At 39.9% G+C, this 17,953-nt stretch overlaps 1 protein-coding gene across 1 annotated transcript in view; it reads right to left on the minus strand.

The window, feature by feature from the left end:
- The window catches only part of L3MBTL4 (L3MBTL histone methyl-lysine binding protein 4), a 448,888-nt gene that overhangs the window by 306,038 nt on the left and 124,897 nt on the right, over nt 1-17,953 (minus strand). The window lies entirely within an intron of this gene.

The raw sequence follows: 17,953 nt of genomic DNA on the forward strand, positions 1-17,953 counted from the left end.
AAATTTTTCATATATAATTTTGAACCAGCTATTCTGTTTCCAGGAATCTGGATATTAATGTCATTACAGTGAATGCACACAAGGGTTTCTATCCTAGAACTCCTCATAATAATGAAACATTGGAATCAAACTACTGGTCTACAAAGAGGGTTAATTAAATACATTATACAGACGTGTCACTTTAATAATAAGCTGTAAAATTACATTATAGAAGATTAATGGCAGAGAAAGACTATGTAAATGATACACTACCAGTGGGGAAAAAGACAACAGTTTAGAAAACAAAATGATCCTTTTTGGTAAAATATGTAATTGAAATATGAAAGACTAAAATTACGTAAATCAAAATCTTAAGTGAAGTCATCTTTAGCTGCCAGGATTATGGCTTCTTCCCAATTTTCTCTGCACTTTATCCTCTGCTTTCCAAATTTTCTAAATCAATAGCTATCCTTTGTAATTCAATAAAAATATCATTTTTAAATAATAAAAATATGAAAAGGACTGATAACTGTTTTAAGTTTACACTTTGATATCCCAGTAATTACCCCTCTAGGATTAACATGCTAAATAGTCATGATAAAAGTTGATAGTAAAAATATACATCAAAACATTATTACAACAAAAACACAAAATAATAGTAATATGAGAAAAAGGTCAAAAAGATTATGACACATATACATATATACATAGGCACATGTATACATATGATTTTGAAGTTACTGAAAACTATTTTTTTAAAGGTTTTATTTATTTGACAGACAGAGATTACAAGTAGGCAGAGAGGCAGGCAGAGAGAGAGAGGAGACAGCAGGCTCCCCGCTGAGCAGAGACCCCGATGCAGGGCTTGATCCCAGGACCCTGGGATCATGACCTGAGCTAAAGGAAGAGGCTTTAACCTACTGAGCCACCCAGGCGCCCCTGAAAACTATATTTTAAGTAACAAAATATCTTGGAAATTTTCTAGGTTAAGTAAAATCAATGTAAAGATCATAAAACAGATTATATTATACTAAGTTTTAAAATAAAATTTTTTACATATACTGAGATATCTGTTTATTCAACACATTTATAAAGCACCTTCTTTGTGCAAGGCACTTGTCCACACATACAACACACATGCATAGAAAAGCAACTGAAGAGGAACAGCAAAATATGCATAGTGGCTCTATGGGGGTAGTAGGATTAATGTAAATATTCTTTGTTACTTTCTACTATTCCAAGATTCTCTATAAGTATTAGTAACATACATGTACACATACACACACACACACACACACATACACACACACACTCTCATATGCACACACCCTGGATGGCCAAAAAGCACTCTATGAGATTTAATGTTTATCATGCTGTAGAATGTTCCTGAAGAAGGGACAGATGGTAAAAGGTCAGACCTGCATAAGCATTGGTAGTGACAGGCAGTAAGATGCACCTCTAAGTCAAACGTCTGAAACCTCTCAAGACAATAAAACAACCTGATGCAGTGACAAACATAAAATCTGTAAGTTGCACAGGAAGAATTCATGTAGACTTCTAATCATTTAAAAAATATTTGATGAGATTTAATGTAATAAGAAGTGTGCTTCCCATTGAAATAGAAATATAACCCAGTCCCTGATCCAGTAGATGAAAAATAAATAAATGATATATACTATTTATCCTTTGATATACATGTAGATATAATTGACTGAAAGGGAGTAACTTAAGCTCAGATTATAAAGAGAAATCATGTCAATTTAGAGTTTAAAAACAGTATATACATTAATATTTACTATTTATCAATCACAACATACTAGCATATTCTTGCTAAGAAATACACTTACTAAAGTGTATTGAAAAACACTTTAATCACCAAATAAAGCTAACAGAATTGTCATCAATGGCTTTTCTTGCTTTGTTTAAAAATAATAAGACATCATAGTGTGATTTCCATCAAGGAGCTTACAGTCTTTTCAACCATTATAGCACTTACATATTTACTGCTATTTGTACCACAATATGAGATATTTTATTTTTTTAAATAGAGAAAACAATTTGACAAACCCTGAAGATTCGCTAGTAAGATTATTCAACATCGCTATTTTCACAGAAGCATTTTACTACATTACAATTATATGCTTTACAAAAAAAAAATTATGGCAGTGTTGTCTCTAAAGCAAATATAGATAGCTCATTTTCTACAACATCTGTGTTCTTAAAAAGATTGTGTATAATTTCTCAATTTAATCATATTTCCCATTGTTATATATCATCATTTCACCAGAACTAAATCATATCTATGATCATCTCTTATGATCACGTAAGTCTGCAATAACCCTTTGAAGTTTTGTCAGAAAAAGAAAACATGGTATCAAAAATAACAACTTTCCATGAATTCAGTATTTCTGTAAAGCAAGAGGACTAGTCAGCAACATGGTATCGGCCAGTGAGACAAGGAAATACCACGTTCCTCTGCTCCTGGAGCCACACACAGCCCTGGAGTCATCACCAGCTCTAGGAAGACTCATGCCAGCTGAAAGGAACTAGTTTGCTTATTTAGAATTGTGATGTAAACTCCTAAAAACAAAGGATCTCATTGATCTTGTCTAGGACTATACCTTGGAGCTACAACCATGCTTGGCCATAAATATTTATTCAATGAATTAAAGGGAAGGCAGGCAGGTGAGATAATAATTCTGGCTTTTAAAATGAATTCAGAGATAATCTATTTTGACCAACTCATTGCTCAATTTCCTGAAGAGTAAGAACCAGTTACAAACAGCACTGCTTCAGGCACTGAATTCTCTTTATTTTTTATGTAATTTTCTTGAATGTTCTACAGAGACGACATTCATTTCACAGAGTATTAGATAGGCACACAGGTTTGTAAACCTTAAATTCCACTTCTTTTCACTATACACAGTGGCTACAGCAAAACATTCCAATTATTACTCTTCGGCCACACATACTAATATACAACATATATTTGATTATACATGGCCTGTCACATGTTATGCACCTATTATATGCCAGGTGCCAAATTACAGGGTGTGTGTGTGTGTGTGTGTGTGTGTATGTGTGTGTACATGCATGCATGTACATGATGTAAGTGTGTATGTATGAAAGTATAGTTTCCATTTATTCTTTACAAAAGTAAATATCAGATTTGTAGCCTCATTTTAAAGTTACAAGAAACAGGCTTACAGAGGTCACACATCTGGAAAAACCCGGATTCAAACAAAATTTCTAACCTGTGCACTCCCATTATACAATACTGCCTCACTTCGGCATACATGGTGAAAATGTAGCAGAAATGCCTATTAAATTAATAACTTTTAAGGTTAAAACACCATAAATTAAGTCTGCAGGGTAATTAACAAGCTCACTCATTCATGGTGGCTGTGTAAATTGGACTCAAACTTAGGAAGTCATGCTGACAATGCATACATGCATTCCTTGGAGATATGGCAGGTTCAGGTCCAAACCACCATAATCAGGGAAGTATTGCAACAAAGCAAGTCAAATGAATGTTTTGGTTTCCCAGTGTATATAAAAATTATGTTTATACTATACTATAGCCTATTAAGTATGCAATAGTGTTGTGTCCTAAAAAACAACATATATAACTTGGTTTAAAAGTATTTTATTGATGGGGAGCCTGGGTGGCTCAGTCAGTTAAGCTTAAACTCTTGGTTTCAGCTCAGCTCATGATCTCACTGTTGCGGGATAAAGCCCCGTGTGGGGCTGTGCTCAGTGCAGAGTCTTCTTCAGATTCTCCCTACCTCTCTCTCCCATTCACTCTCTCTCTCTCTCCCTCAAATAAATAAATAAAATCTTTAAAAGTATATATATTGTATTGATTAAGAAAACGCTGTCATCTGAGCATCCAGTGAGTCATAATCTTTTGGCTAGTGGAGGGTCTTGTCTCGCTGCTGTGGCTGCTGACTGATCAAGGCAGGGGCTGCTGAAGGCTGGGGTGGCTATGGCCATGTCTTAGTGTAAGACAACAATGAATGACTCTTCCTTTCACTTGAATGCTTAGAGGTCATGGTTGGGTTATTAATTGCCCTAATTCCAATATTGTTGTGCCTCAGGGAATAGAAAGGCCCAAGAAGAGAATGAGAGACAGGGGAACAGCTGGCAGGTGGACCAATCAGAGCACACACAACATTCATCGATAAAGTTCACCATCTTAGAGTGATGGTGTTACACCATCACATAGGGTTACAGCTCATGGCACCCCTAGACATTTATAAAAGTACCTTGAAGACCACTGATCACAGAATGCTATAACAAATACAGTGATAATGAAAAAGTTTAAAGTGCTGTGAGACTATTAGATATGACACTGAGACAAAGTGAGCAGATGCTGCAGGAGAAACAGCACCAAAAGACTTGCTTGACACAGGGTTCCCACAAACCTTCAATGTGTAGAAAATTCAATATACGTGAAGCAAGTATCCCTGTGTTTATAGCCAAAAAATAAGGTGCTAATATTTGTTGATCAATCTGTCCCAACTTTAACATTATATTCTTAAAAAAAAAGAAAAAAAGCAAAAGGAATAAATACAGTCTCTACAACAGTATGCAGTTGGAAAAAGTCAAATATCCAAAAACAGAGATCAAGTAAATTATGGTGATGAGGGCCCCACAGTATAACTTTTGCAAATATTAGATTAAGCATGGTTAGAGCACAGTTGATCCACACCAGAATGCATGTGCTTGCATATGAATATAAAATCATAAGAAAACAAAGAAATGAAGATGGTTGGGTTAAGGTAGTGAGATCTGTCAAGCAATGCAAGACAGAGGCTGATAGATGTGGTCAATAAAGAACCAGGCATCTTTTTAATATTCAGACAGTTTATGACTGACATGGCCAGCAAAAAGCAAAAGCAGCCACAGGAGCCAGCTCCCATGTCCCTGCACAGGGTGACACTGAGATGAATTGTCTAGATACTGCCACATGGGTGGCTCAGATGCTCTGTTCCTGAGGAGCCCATTCCATGCTGCCCTTCTGCACTTGAACAGCCTGAAGGCAGACCCTGAGGACAGGTGATGCAGAAGGACTCAGGCCTCATTGGAACCCAACGGGGAGCGGAGGGGAACACAAGGAACTATCATGAAGGCCTCCGGGCTGGCTTTCTTGGAGCAGCTCCTTGAGAGCCTCCTGTGCTCTCCTGTGCCCAGAGGATCACAGGGCACACTGTCAGACTGAGGTCCTCTGCATGGTAAGCCTCGTCTACCTGATCAGCTGTGTACGTGCACGGTGGCCAAGACACCATGGCAGAGCCATTCACCTACAGAAGGGAGTGGATGTGGCTTTTACAAAACAGCAACACAACACGACCCCTTGCCTTGTGTGGGAAATAAGTCAGGCCACCTCTCTTTCTCTGGGCAGGGTTAGGTGATGCTGTGGAGTGTGGGTTTCCTTTCTTATAAAGCAAAGAAGATCCCTCAACTTATATGTAAACCTGGGGCATCCGGCTGACGTGGCCTCAGCCAAATTCGCAGATCAGCAGAAACCGCAGCAGTTCCTCCACAACAAGCAGCAATTTATGCCTGCCGAGATGACACATCCATGCTTTACCATCTCACTGAATTTTGCTTTGTTGTTCTACACACACCTTGAGGTTTGTTGGCTTATTCATCAGATTAGCAAGAGCAAAAGCTAAAAGTTGAAAGCAAAGAACACAGGGAGAAAAACTGAAAAAACTTCACAGGAGTTGAAGCCAAAGCATACATGTCACACCTCCACAGCAAGCACCCTCCCCACCGTCCCCACAACCTGGGCTTTTTTTCTTTTTTAAATCATGGCCATGAACCAGTGTCCTCCTCCACTGACCACAATAATTTTTCTTGCCTGCAACCCCAGGTACAAGCCATTGGAACTATCAGCAAGAAGGCGCAGATGAGAAGAACCGTACTGAGCCCAGCCAAAACCATCATCAGACCATTCACAGTGGGGGTCAGCTCCAGAAATAGTGGTCCAGGCAACACAGCGCTGGGAGAGAGGATTCAACTTTGGACAGTGAAACAGGAGGCTCAACTGCTGAGAAAAACAAGTCTAACAGGATGACAAAACAACAGAGCTAAGCAGAACCCAAGTCGCAAGTCAAGGGAAGGCAGGGTCAGTGCGTGGACAAGTTGAAGGCTGGTGCAGTGACTCATCTTCCAAATGGTGTGCCCATATGGAATTCACGCATGCATGGGTGCACTCCACTGAGCCAGGCCGTGTCCTTGCAGAGAGCAGCTCACTGAGACACCAGAGTTCTAGCTCTTGGAAGTATTCCTTTCCTAAAATGCTCATAACCTCTAACAGGATCGGCAGCAATATCACCTTTTTATAAAAGGGGCTCATGCATGGAGTATGATATATCCCAGATTGGATACCCTTAATCTTGAGAATATTTTTCAATTCATAAACCACAGCTGTCTCCTCTTTTATCATTTCAGATCTGGAGTTCTGAATAATTGAGTTTACTTTAAAATCAATTTTTAAAAAGCCTTTACTTTGTATGTAAATTCATCAGATGAGTACTCTTCCATCCATGTGTTTGAGTTTCTGTTCTCAACTCTTATTATAATCCATCACCCGTAAAGCATAACATGCTATTTAAATATGGAAAGAATCCCTAGTTGTCCTATAACAGTGTGATTTTCCCCAAACTTTAAATTTCTCTCTAGCAGAACCCAATCTTCCTCCTCTTAGAAACCCCCACCGGGGTCTGCTCCCCACTCTGCCTGCTTAGCCTCCCCTGGATCCCCCTCAGGGATCACAGACTGAAAAACTGCTGAGAGAGGAACCCCTTACTTTGGCAGTGGGAACATCCAGTTCTAGGAAACCACATATTTGTTAATAATTCTCTGAACTAAAATTAAAAATGGCAGGGAGTAAAGAATGAATTAATTATCATGTTTAAGGCTAGAAGCATGTAAATTCTAAGGCCCCTGTGGCAGAGCAATACCTTTTTAATTTCAACAGCCATAAGCACAACCCTTCATGCCAATATTCCAACCTCATTTCAAAAGATGTGCCGCATACAGCTCGGTCAGGTGACAACTTAGGATATGTGAGAAAAACAGCTCTCAGTAGCAACTCACCCATCTTATTACACACGGATGTAAATAATGCCTTCTTTTGTGGCACCAACGGAATGATGCAGTTTTCCCAGTGTTAGTGGCTTATCACTGCTGAGTATGAATCTTGGAAGCAGGAGCTCCCTGAAGATATCCACACTTCCCAAGCACCCACACTTTAATAATAACTCCGCCGTGTCACTTGTCCAAGCTGCTAAAACATTTTTCACTTGCACATTCAGGCTGCTCCTTGTGTCAGTACAGTTGAACTTAGGAATCACTTACCACTCCTCTCCCAGACCAAGCAGGTACCAAGTGCTGGGAGATGCACAAGGAGCTTGACTCCTGTCCTCACATGGCATTTACTCGTGTTGGGGAGACACACATGCAGACAGACAAATGTCACGCCCAACCTGGCACATGGCAAGACTTGTTGTTTTGGTGAATAAACAAGAAGACCTGAGTTCTAATTGGCACTGGGGAGGGAACCCAAACAATGTGTCTGGGAACAAAGTGAAGGAGCATGAATGACGACCAAGGAAAGCTTCCCGGAGACCACTGCTTTCTGAGACGAACAGAAACTGAGCAGGCAATCCGAGGAGGAGCAGCGGGAGCAAAGCAAGAGATGCCGGCAAGCAGGAGCTGCTGCTGCAGATGCCAGAGTCTGCTGAGCATGAACATAAAGCTTGCAGGGGCACAGGGACAGGAAGCTGGGCTGCCGAATGGCAAGGAGGCAAAAACACAATCAGGAAAGTTCCTGAAAGTCTGCCTAAGGAGCCCAATCATTATTCTTGTGGTTTAGAGAAGCATCCGAGACTTCTGCACACTGAGTGGTATCATCAGAATGCACTAAGCAAGGCTAGGTAAGGTTGAAGCAGATGTGAGGATGAAGGCCACAGATCGACAATGACAATGCAACAGATTTGTCAAGAGAGAGTGTGGATGCTTCCTAAAGAAAAGGGGAGAACAAAATCAAGGGGCAATGCAGAAATCAAACTAATAGGCCACAGCAAACAACTGCCTGGAGCGGGATGGTATAAGAAGAAGGCTGAGATCATCCTGAGGTTCAGTCCTGGGCACGAAGAAAGAGATTCACAAGTTGAGGGAAACTAGGTGTTGTGGAAAAGGTGGGATTATTTTCAGAAATGTTGAATTTTAAGTAGCTAGAATAATCTCGGTATATAAATCCAAGAAAAGGCAATTCCAAATTTTTCAGAAAGAGGCAACAATGGAAGAAATCCCAAGAAAAAAGCAAAGGCAGAAGTGAATATCTGTGGCAGAGGTAAGTGAGGCACAGGGAAAGCATGCGGACTACTCAGAGTTGGAAGGGGCACAAGGAGCCATACAAGAGCTGGGAGCAGGGGTGGGAGAGGGTTTCCTGAAGGCTGAAGATCAGAACCATCAAATATTGGAGAAGGTCAAGTATAACTAAGCAGGGAGAAGAAACTACCCGGGCTTGGCAGCCACAGTGTTGCTGTGATGTCACGGGGAGAGATGTCGGTGGAAGGATGCAAGCAGAGATCAAACTCAAGGGGCCAAAGTGTGAAAAGGAGGCCTGGCGAAATCCACAAGTAGGGGCTATGCCTGGAGAGGTTTGCAAACGAAGGGGAAGAGATAGGTCATCAGAGAGCCAGAGGGGGAGCAACATTCATGAGAAAGAAATTCCTCTTTTTTCAGGACTCTAGGGAGAAGAGGATATTTCCATTCCTGGGCTGAGGGAAATGAACTGAGAGAAGTGTGGCTCTTAGAGGAAAAGGGATAAGGAGTAGTGGAGAGAAGCAGAAAGAGAAGCATTTCCACAAGGACCCTTAAATGAAAAGATGGATGATGAATGGGAATCAAAGAGAGGACTTGCAGGGTGCAAAGGAAGACGATGAAGGGACATCACTCCTTATCTCCTTCATGAGGTAGGAGGGCAACTGCTGGGAGTCAAGGAACTAATGGGGCAAGGAAGCATGGCAGAAATCCCAACAGGACCACATGGAAGGAACCCAGAGCAGTCCAAAGAGTCCCACTCTCTTAAACTGGTGATTTTGCACAGGAGTGACAGCATCAGAGGCCCTCCTCCTTCAGCTCTTGACAGTCTGGGAGCAGGAGCAGATGGTTACGTTTGAGTACAGCTGGGAGCAGATGAGGCGGGAGATGGCCAAGAGGACTGGGGAACATGTGAACATGAGGTAACATGTGTAAGGGGTCCGAGCTGACCTGGGAGGCAGAAGAAGGTCAAAACCAATAGACACAGAACAAGAACAAATAGAAAAGCTAAAATACAGTACATAAGTATTTTTTAAAGCTTCTCCAGAAATGAAAGTATGAGGAGACATAGGGATTCTGAGAATGTGTTCTTGAAGAGCATTTTAGATTCAAGATCTGGTAAATCAACAGTTTCTCCAGTGCACATGGATGGCCGGCACTTGTGTTCAGGTGCTGCAGCAAGTGGCCAGAAGTACAATGTAAGGGACGAACATGGGAAATCTGAGTTTTGCAGAGAAGAGAAGTGTGTAAGCAAATTATTCAAATACCGTGTTTTTTCCAAGTTTGAGTGTCCCTTGGAAACTTGTCAGAAATGCAAGTTGTGGAGGCTATACCCCAGATTTAATATTTCAGAAACTGGAAGTGAGACCATCAACTTGTGTTTTAACAGTCCCTCTAAGTGATTCTGATACAGGATAAAGTTTGAGAACTACTGCTTTAAAAAAAAAAAGAAAGATTTATTTATTTACTGGGGGTCTGGGTGGCTCAGTCAATTAAGTATCTGACTTTGGTTCAAGTCATGATCTCAGGATCCTGGGCTCAAGCCCTGCATTGGGAATCCCCACCTAGTGGAAAGGATGCTTGTCCCTCTGCCTATCCTCCTCCCCTGCTCATGTGCTCACTTGCCCTCTTTCTCTCTCTCTTGCAAATACGTAAAATCATTTTTTAAAAACAGATTTGAGAGAGATAGCAGGAGATGGGCAAAGGGAGAAGGAAAGAGAGAGAGAATCTCAAGCTGTGAAGCCTGATGTGGGGGTTCCATCCCACAACCTCGAGATGAAACCAAGAGTCAGATGCTCAATCAACTGGGTCACTTGGATACCCCAAGAATTGCTGTTCTAACATAATATTTAAACATCTGAAAATTAGAGAAAAAACTAATTCTGACTAATATCATCAAAGAAGGCTTTCCAGATGACATGACATTTGCCTTAAAGGAAAAATGTTCTCAAAGTGTGATACCTGGATCTGCAGCATCAGTTTCACCTGAGGAACTGTGAGAAACACAAATTTGGGGTATCGATTAAAATTTCTATATCTACAAAATCAGAAACTCTGGGGCTGGGCCAAGCAATCTGCTTTCACAAGCCCTGGAAGGGATTCTGATGCAGCTAACGTTTGAGAACCATTGCTCTAGAGTGGGACCAGGCTCCAGCTACCAATGGCCCTGAAGACAGCAGCAGGATAGGTACTCTGCCCACAATCTTGTCTCAACTTCCATGAGTCTCCATGATCTCCCCCAACTTTCATAGTAGAGTCCATTTCTTGAGAAAGATTGAGTGATCTCTTTTGCAAAAGAAAGATTCTGGGCACTTGGGTGGCTCAGTCATTGGGAGTCTGCCTTCTTCGCCTCGGGTCATGATCCCATCGTCCTGGGATCAAGGCCCGTAGCAGACTCCCTGCTGGGTGGGAGGCCTGCTTCTCCCACTCCCACTCCCCCTGCTTGTGTTCCTTCTTTCACTCTCTCTGTCAAATAAATAAATAAAATCTTCAAAAAAAAAAAAACAAAAAAAAACACCATGTGAAGAATTTCAGTCTTAGCCTATATATATGCTGGGAAACCAGTGAATGTTTTTAAGCTCAGTAGCACAGCATGCTGTAAGTTTTGTTCTTATTTCTCCTCTGCCCTGCCCATTGTTGGTTTTATACTTGTTTGGATTTAAAACAACAACAACAAAAAGATAGTACTGGTGGAAGTTGTTCAGATGATGGGGTTGAACAAGGAGGGAGAACTTGAACAAGGAGGGAGAGACACCAGAAAGTAGGCTGTCTCAACAAGAAGGCATGAGCTAGTGAGGTCTGGACATCAGACGGCTGCTCTGGCTTAGAGGACTGAGTTTGAGAGGAGCAGAAAGAATTCACAGGAACATCTAAAAGGCAACTGACAAAACTGGATAATTGTTAAGATGGGAAAGTGAGGACTTCGACATCTCAAGCTTAGGAGACAGGAGTCTTTGAATGTGCCTGCCCCTAAGCAAGACAAAACTCAGAGGAATAGGCTCAGAGAGCAACATGAACACACTTTCAGAAAGGAAAAATCTCTGAAATATAAAGGAGTAAATGGTATTTAGGGCAAGCTATGTGGAGGGATTAAAAACACAGATTTTTGAGGAGAAAATTCAGGACTAGGAACTTGGATTTAATGGCCATGAGTGAATAAGGGGTTGAAGCAGAGGAGATTCTCAGGGAATGTGTGCAGAGCACAAAGTAGATAGGACCAAGTACCAAAGTAGATAGGACAGAATCCTAGCGAATGATAACATTGAAGATGTGTACCATAGAAAACAATCAGTAAAGGATAGTGAGAAAGGACAACAAGAGAAACAAGATGAATGAGGGAGGAAATAAATACTTCCAAAAAAACAGTAATGGACCCTGGTGCAAGGAAGTCTGGAGATGACCAGGAGGAAGACTGGAAGCAGGCTTTGTGAAGAGGACAAGGTTCATAGGTATGCATATGGACATGTATATAGGAAAGAGTAATCTTCAGAAGTGACAAGCTCAAAGAGTCTTGAGATTCTGATCATGAGGAGCCTTGTAAGACAAAGAAAACCAAGGTGAACCAAGTACACTCACTGATTCTACAAACAGAATCTTCTATGACAGCGAACTTGTGTTGTTAAGTGCTAATGATTCAAAGGTGAATAAAATATAGTATTTGCCCTTAAGGAGCATGCAGCTTAGCAGGGAACAAGGTAACTATTATGGAACAAGGAAAATCACAACTGCAGAGATGTGAGCTAGGAGCTGTGAGAACACAGTGGACAAGAAAATTAACACTGTCTTGATAACACTATCCATTCTGTTTTTATTTCTCATTCAAGAAATACCATTGAATGCTTACTATATGCTAGGAGCTCATAATATAGCATGAAACAAACAAAAACAATCCCTTCCTTTTTCCACCATCAATTCTAGTGAGTGAAAACAGATGATAAGATAAATAAATAAAACAGATAGTGTGTCAGGTGCCAGTAAGGGTTAAGGAGAAAATAAAACAGAGAAAAGGGGTAGACAATATTAGTAGCAGGTGGAGCTCTGTAATTTTAATATGATGACTTTTCTTCAGAAACAATACTGGTAAAAACTTAACAGAATGGCATCTTTAAAGCAAAGAAAGCCATAAAACTGTCAAGCAAGATAATATATCCAATGAAAACATCCTCCAAAATGAGTGAAATAACAACATTTTCAGATTAAATACTTATTTTGACATGGCTATCATTTGTCACAGAATATAGTTTCCACTCCTGACCAAGTTCTACCTCACTCCTAAGAGAACTCATTTTAGTCTTCTAAAAATATTCTTGTAAAACCTTTTTAAAAAAAAACATTTCAATCTTTAATCTATTTGTAATTCATTTTTATATAGACAGATGGCCAATTTGACACACATAATCTGTCAAAAAGTCTACACTTTGTTCTCCTGAGCTGATATACCCATATATACCATGTATATTAGCCCTCTATGTAATATATTACATACATAGAAATTTTGTATGTATTACATACATACAAAAAGGAAAGAAACCTCTTTCTGGTTTCTCTATTCAGTGCCACAGATTCTTACCTGTTACTATACAACTGGAATCTTGAGGAGTTCAGTACATAATTTAAACAAATTTAAATTAAAACCTATTGGGATTCTACTTTAGAACTGAATTAAATGTTAATTTGGGAGCCTCTAGGGAAGAAGGTGGAGGAGGAGGACCCTAAGCTTACCTCATGCCATGAATACAACTAAGTAACATTCACATCAGTGTAAATAACCCAGAAAAGGACCCAAAGACTGGCAGTACAGACTCTCCATAGCTACATGTAGAGAAGAGGCCTCACTGAAGAAGGTAGAAAGGGCAAAGACTTGGTAGGGAGCTAAACAAATGCAGGGCTGGCCACAGGAGGGCAGGGCTGGCCTCAGGAGGTAAGGACACCATGGGTATAGAGAGGGGAGGGAAACAGACTCTCACCCCAGGGAACCCATGGGGAAGACAGATCCTCATAACATTTGGCTTTGAAAACCAGAGGAGCCACATTTCTTGAGTTCTTATAACCAGCAGGACTTAAAATCTGGAACATTAACAAGCAGTAGGTTCAACTCTGGAAAAGCGAAGAGGGCGAGAGGAAACAGGGTCCCCACCTTTAAAAAGACAGCACAATCAAACGTCCCTGAGGAGATACAGGATAGAAGCAACAGTTTAAAATACAACAGGGATATAAAGAAGAACAATGTGCTTACTCACCTCTGAGCCTGTGCTGGAAGAACAGGGATTGTTGGGAGACTTCTGGAACAAAGGAGCTGGTGGGTGCCATTTCCCTCCCCTACTCCCCAACATAAACACACAGCCACCTACAGAAACCAATGTAGTGCTGACACTTGCTACCTAATTTGTTAAAATCACACATGCCCTCCCTCACACTTCTGCAAATCCACCCTCTTCGACTCAGCCTGCATCAGTCCTGTGGGCTAGCACAAAGCTCACTAACACTGCACCTCCAGTGCCACACATTTCTACAGTCCTGCTCCCTCCAGTACGCTCAGCTGGAGTCCATTCAAACTGGGCTACAAGCCTGGCAGTGTGCAAGCAGCCCCAACAAGAGCCAGTGCCACTTCAAAATGACTCCTGCCCCAGGGAAGGGGAGAGATAACCACACACACACCAGTCAGACTGCACACACCACAAAGGGCTGGGAGCAGACAGCTGGTTTAACTGCAGGCCCTGCCTACCAACGAAAGCTTCACAGGGGACAACACAGAACAAGTGCCCTGCCTTTGGTGCTACTGCATCTCTGGTAAATGCATGGTCTGATTCAAGTTAAGCGCAAGGCATTGCCACACTGGCTCACTAACAACATAGGGACCAGCACTGCCCACAAGAGGCAAAGAGAGCTACTGCAGATGACAGCACCAATAGAAAAAACAGCTCAGCCACAACAGTAGAGCACATTCAACGCACAGAGTTGACACCCCGTAACACCAGGTTCTGCTGAACAGGAGAGGAGACACCACAAGGCATGAAAGGACCTCTTCCTCCTAAAGTCACTGCTTTCATAAGCAGGCATTATAGTTGATTTTCCTAACACAGAGACACCAGAAAGTCAGTCAAAATGAGGAGACAAAAAAATATGCCCCACATGAAAGAGAAACCGATAAAAGTAATATGATTGATCGAGAATTTAAAGTAATGATCATAAAGATAACTATGGGACATGAGAAAAGAGGACATCAGAGAGACCCTTAACAAAGATTTTAAAAGGTCAGAAATGACAAACATAATAAATGAAAATTAAAATATACTAGATGGAATAAATTGTAGACTAGAGAAAACAGAACAAATCAGCAACCTAGTAGAGTAATGGAAAGTAAGCTGACCAGGTGAGAAAAAAATTATGCAAAATGAAAACAGATTTAGGGAACAGAGCAACACCATCAAGCATAATAATATTTACATTATAGAATCTCAGAGGGAGAAGAGAGAGAAAAAAGCTTATTTGAGGAAATAATAGCAGAAAACTTCTTAAATCTGGGGAAAGAAACAGAAATCCAAATCCAGGAGGCACAGAGATCCCCCAACAAAATCAACCCAAGGAAGTTCACACAAAGGTCTGTAGCAATTAAAATGGCAAAAAGTAGAGATAAAAGGAGAATTTTAAAAACAACAAGAGAAAAGAAATAATTTCATACATGGGAAACCATATAAAGCTATCAGTGGATTTTTCAGAAGAAAGTACCATGATAGTATTCAAAGTGCTGAAAAGGAAAAATTTGCAGCCACTAATATCTTATCCAGCAAGGCTTTCATTCTGAATAGGAGATATAGAGAGTTTTCCAGACAAACAAAATGGAAAGAAATTCATGTCCCCTAACCAGCCCTACAAGAAATGTTAAAGGGGCCTCTCTGAGTGAGGAGGAAAGATCAAAGCAAGAATAAGGAAAGTAGGGAAAAAAGAGCAATAAAAATATCTGTAAAAATCATTCAAGGGCCATATGCACCCCAATGTTCATAGCAGCAATGTCCACAAGAGCCAAAATGTTGGAAAGGGCCAAGATGTCCTTCAACGGATGGATGGATAAAATAAAAAGTGTGGTCGGGGCGCCTGGGTGGCTCAGTGGGTTAAGCCTCTGCCTTCGGCTCAGGTCATGATCTCAGGGTCCTGGGATCGAGGCCCGCATCGGGCTCTCTGCTCAGCAGGGAGCCTGCTTCCTCCTCTCTCTCTGCCTGCCTCTCTGCCTACTTGTGATCTCTCTCTGTCAAATAAATAAATAAAATCTTTAAAAAAAAAAAGGTGTGGTCCATATAGACAATGGAATATTACTCAATCATTAGAAAGGATGAATACCCAACTTTTGCTCAACACGGATGGTAATGGAGGAGATTATGCTAAGTGAAATAAGTCAAACAGAGAAAGTCAATTATCATATGGTCTCACTTATTTGTGGAACATAAGGAATATCATGGAGGACATTAGGAGAAAGGAAAAATGAAGGGGGAGAAATTGTAGTGGGAGACGACCCATGAGAGACTATGGGCTCTAGGAAACAAATGCAAAGTTTTAGAAGGGAGGTGGGTGGAGGGATGGGTAATCCTGGTGATGTTATTAAGGAGAGCATGTATTGTGTGGAGCACTGGGCGTTATACACAAACAACGAATCATGGAACACTACATCAAAAAATAATAATGGTGACTAACATAACACAATTTTTTTAAAAAAGGGACTCACAAAACAAAAAGATGTAAAGTATGACACCATATACCTAAAATGTGGAGAGCAGTCAAGAATGGGCACAAACTTAAGTCATCATCAACTTAATAGAAACCATTATATGCAGATGATGTTACACATAAACCAAATGGTAATCACAATTCAAAAACAAGTAACAGATGCAAAAAACAAAGAGAAAATAACACAAGTATATTACTAAAGAAAGCCAACTAATCCTGAGAGAAGAGTATAAGAGAAGAAAGGAACAGAGAAAAACTACAAAAACAACCATAAAACAAGTAACCAAGTAGCAATAAATACATATTTATTAATATTAGCGTGACTATAAATGGATTAGATGCTCCAATCTAAATACATAGGGTGGTAGAATGGATTTAAAAAAAAAAAAAAAAAAAGACCCATCTATAGGAGACTCATTTCAGACTTAAAGACAAATGCAAATTGAAAGTGAAGGGATGAAGAAGCATTTATCATGCAAATGAATGTGAAAAGAAAGGGTAGCAATACTGATATTGGACAAAACAGAGTTTAAACCAAAAACTGTCACAAGAGACAAAGAAGGACACTATATAATCATTAACCCAACAATCCAACAAGACATAACAATTGCAAATACTTTTGCTCACAACATGGGAACACGCAAATACTTAAAACAGTTAATAACAACATAAGGGAACTAAGTGATAATAATACAGTAAAAGTCAGTAATAGTAGGGAACTTTAACACCCCCACTTACATCAATGGATAGATCATCCGCACAGAAAATCAACAAGAAAACAGTGGCATTGAAGGACACATTGAACGAGATGGATTTAAGAGATATATTCAGAACATTCCATCCTAAACAGCAGAATACACATTCGTTTCAAGTGCACATGGAACACTCTCCAGAACAGATCACGTATTAAGCCACAAAACAAACCTCAACAAATTCAAAAAGATCAAAGTCATACCATGCATCTGTTCTGACCAAAAGATTTGAAACTAGAAATCAACTACAAGAAAAAATCTGGAACCAGCACAAATACACAGAGATTAAATAACTTGCTACTAAACAATGAATGGGTCAACCAAGAAGTCAAAGAGGAAATCAAAAATATATGGAGACAAATGAAAATGAGAATGCTATGGTCCGAATCTTTGGGATCAAACAAAAGCCATTCTAAGAGGGACGTTTATAGCAATACAAAGCTACCTCAAGAAGCAAGAAAAATCTCAAATAAACAATATAACATTATACCTAAAGAAGCTAGAAAAAGAAGAACAAGCAAAAACCCAAAACCATTAGAAGGATGGAAATAGTAAAGATTAGAGTGTAAATAAATTAAATAGAAACTAAATACAAACAAATAACAATAGGACAGATTAATGATCAATGAAAACAGGAGCTTGTTCACTGAAAAGATCAATAAAGTTGATAAACATTAAGGCAGACTCATCAAAAAATTTAAAAAAAAAAAGGAGAAAGAATTTAGACAAGTCACAAATGAAAGAGGACAAATAACAACTGACACCATAAAATACAAACAATTATAAGGGAAAAAATAGGAACCTTATATGCCAAAAATTTAATAACCTAAAAGAAATAGATAAATTTCTAGAAACATATAACCTCCCAAAACTGAATCAGGAAGAAATAGAAAATTTGAACAGACCAATTGATTGCCAGCAATGACACTGGATCAGTAATCAAAAAACTCCCCCCAAAAAAATCCAAAAGTCCAGGACCAGATGGCTTCACAGGTAAATTCTACCAAACATTTAATGAGGAGTTAATACTATTTTTCTCAAAATATTCCAAATAATAGAAGAGGAAGAAAAATTTCTAAATTCATTCTACAAGGCCAGAATTACCCTGATACCAAAACCAGCTAAAGACACTACAGTAAAAGAGAACTACAGGCCATATTCTC

The sequence above is a fragment of the Neovison vison genome, chromosome 3 (genome assembly GCF_020171115.1).
Source record: "Neovison vison isolate M4711 chromosome 3, ASM_NN_V1, whole genome shotgun sequence".
Taxonomy (NCBI): domain Eukaryota; kingdom Metazoa; phylum Chordata; class Mammalia; order Carnivora; family Mustelidae; genus Neogale; species Neogale vison.